Here is a 3,321-nt window from a genome sequence, read left to right as displayed (position 1 = left end):
GAGCATGGCTCTGTGTGAATGTGCCGGAGACCGCCTCGCACGAAGAGACGCAAACAGTCATGTTCTGCATTGGGCTGTTCACCTCTCACTCGTGTTGATGTACAGACGTCCGAACCTGGAGAAAATTTTCCTAAGTTTATTCGAGCCACACAGAGGACACATCTGGAAGCAAGATCTCACTCAGCAGACTGAGAAAAATGCTCCGGAGAACGACAGTTCTGCGGTTTCTTTTATACATTTGGAATTAAGGAAGGAACGGAGGCAGATCACATGGAGTCGGGAGAAGACAGGGCGGGCACTGGATTGCAGGCTAGTTAAATAAAATCCTGTGCTCTTTCGAGGATGGTTTCGCTTGAGGGGTCTGAAAGGGGGCTTTTCAAAGCTATGTTACCCCAGATGCACAAAAACAGGGAACAGGGTTCGCTTAAGTCAAAGATAACCTTTTACAAAAGTCATAGGCCTGGGGTGGGACTACCCCCCATGAGCTTCCCAGATAAGATTTTATCATGGGATCACCCCGTGAGGTTACTTTTGGTCACTGGATTTGGCAAATTTATTACAGAGCCCCTTTTTCGTCCACACTTGTTCGATGATGCCACACATCCAGAAAGGAATAAAATAGTAACGCTCACAGCTCAAGAAAGAAAACAGACTGTGTACCAAACACAATGCACTTCATCCTGAAAAGTCATGCGACAGGCCAAATGGCTCCTAAGTTAGAGGCTTTGCTGCTGCCTTCGGTTTTAAGCAAGTGCAAAATAAATCGTTTCCCACAGAACGGAGCACACGCGTGTGCGCGTGCACGCACGCACACACACACACACACACACACTCACACACACACACACACTGTAGCTGTGGGTCCAGCCACCTGCAGGAGCCCAGCCCTGCCTCCCCGCCCGGCTCCCTCTGACAGCATCGGCAGTATGACAGCCTGACTCACCCAACATGCCAACTGAAAACATTTACTGTGCTCCTCATTTGTTTGAACGGTTATAACCATACAAAAGCAGCGGAGAAAAAGACATCTGTTTCTCCCTCGGAGTGCTCCCTCGGTGTCTACAAGATGAGTCACCAAGACTTTGCTTTCAGTTCGTGTGACAATTATCCCAAAAGATCCCTTTGAAAATGTAAAATGGAGATAACTAAACCAATTTAAAAAAAAAAAAAAACGTCAAACGGGCTTAGAATATAAACAAAGAAGATTGAAGAATTGGGAATCTCTGACAACATTTTAAGGGAGGAAAGAAAAAAAAAGAGGACCTATGAATTGAAGTAAAAAAGAAACACTCAAATGAGCCTTTTTTGGATGATGACGTCTCTACAACTGCAAGTAGCTTTTTCTTTAAATTATCTTTCTCAGTTCATACAGAATTAGGGCTGTTAAAAAAACAAACAAACAAACAAAAAAACGGAGTCCATTTGGAGATCTAATTGGCTTTATTAAGCAACTCACAAATGGGGCAGGGTCCCATCCAGCAACCAAAAGGGAGCTCCCAGGGGGTGTGCGGCATGGAAGGTTTTTAAGGGAGGGTGAGGGAAGGGGGCTACTGACAAAGGACAGGATTCCCCCACCCCCAACACCCCCGGGACAGCTTTGGGGGTGGGGGGAGGAAGAGAAGGCAAGGGTTTTTATCATGCAAATCAACTCTTGCAGATGGGGCTGATGATGGCGAGAGCCCTGGCCACAGATGACCTCACAGATGACCAGAACATTACAGACTGGTTGACTGAGACTACGTTTCTGGGAGCGGCTGGAAACGGCGATCGGATCAGGTGTTGAATCCGGGTTTGGGATCATGGGCTTTTAGCATGAGTGACACTGTTCAGGGCCTGCGATTTTCTCTTTAACGGTTCCCCCCTTTTGTTTACCTCGGCTTGACTGAGAGATGAGGTCAAAAATGAAGGCATCAGTGCCCCAGCTTCCCTCTGCAACTCAGCTGATCCTTGGTTTTGCTTCATCTCTGTGACCTTCACCTTCACAGTTCCAGGTTCATAATAACCCTAAAGTCCGCCGTTCTCTCCAGTTTCCTTTTGATGTTCTTAGGAAGATCATTTGCTTGGCAGTTAACAGCTGCAAAACATGAATGTAAAGCTTTTGAGACACTACGACACCAGGGAGATTATAATCACTATAGGCAGGACAATTCCCAATGTTTCAAGTGTATTTTGGGTCCCGAGACTGAAACCAATCAAAGAAAGACCCTGTTGAAAGAGTTACCCTTTAAGCCAAACGTCTTGCTCCGTGATCTTCCACGTAACCGAGTTTTGACTTCTCCAGAAGCACGGATCCAGGGACAGCAAGTGGTGTTGGCCACAGCGCAGACACCTCCTTGGTCAGCTAAAAGGGAATCGAGGGCTATTCAATGTCTCCAAAAGTTAAGGGAAGGTCACTCCTGTTTCAACTGATTCCTAACCAGGGAAGGAAGGCCCTGCCCAAGTTAGTGAACCCTGGAAAGCGAATCATGGAAAGCCCCCAGTCAGTCCTTTCTGGAACAGTTCTGGGCACAGTCAGATAATCTAGGAGGCACCACCCAGCTGTGTAGCAGCCATCTGGGCATTTGAAATGGTAACCACTACAGACAAGGACAATTCCTGTCGGGGCACAGAGAAAGCATTTGTGATTCGATAAAGGTTGCTCAAGATTTGTCTAAGCCGAATCTCATGCCATATGAAATTGTCAATGAAAGAGCAGCATAGTCATATTTACACACACGCGCGCACACACACAGACCAAGCCAAGACTTTTTACTCACCTACAGATATGATGGTAAAATTCTTTTACGGCATGTGGCAGATAATCATAAAAATCAAACTATTTCATTGTCGCATTTCATTTTTAACTCAAATCACGAGAATTTAAAAGATGAGCTTAATGTTAGCAGTCATCTCAAGAGTATGCCAAGAGAAACGCTATTTAGAGACATAAAAACTGAGTTTAAAAGAAAAAAACAAACCAACCAAAAATGTGAGTACAGAACTTTGAGTGAATAATATCACACACAGTAGTGGGAGGCAGCCCAGAAGCCACCGCACTCCATTCCAGTTCCCAGGAAGCCTACAAGTGGGGATCAGGTGTGACCTCTTCCTTGGTTCAAGCACTCAGTGTCATTAACAGGGGCTGTTAACCTCTTCCCACCCGCCTAATGAGCAAACGGAGCTCTAAGAGCCTGGGAGAATGCACGATGGGGGCAGTGGTGGACCCAGTTCTCAGGTAAGTGCAAAACGGTTGGCGAGGTAAGCAGCCGAGTCAGACAGGCCCAAGAATCTATGACTCCGGGGTCTGGCTCCCTGTGCAATCTCCTCCCCTGGGTGTGGGCC

Source organism: Pteropus vampyrus, unplaced genomic scaffold (assembly GCF_000151845.1).
Source record: "Pteropus vampyrus isolate Shadow unplaced genomic scaffold, Pvam_2.0 Scaffold72, whole genome shotgun sequence".
In the NCBI taxonomy this organism is placed as follows: Eukaryota; Metazoa; Chordata; class Mammalia; order Chiroptera; family Pteropodidae; genus Pteropus; species Pteropus vampyrus.
The sequence above is the reverse complement of the archived record's forward strand: the minus strand, read 5'-3'. Positions refer to the sequence as shown.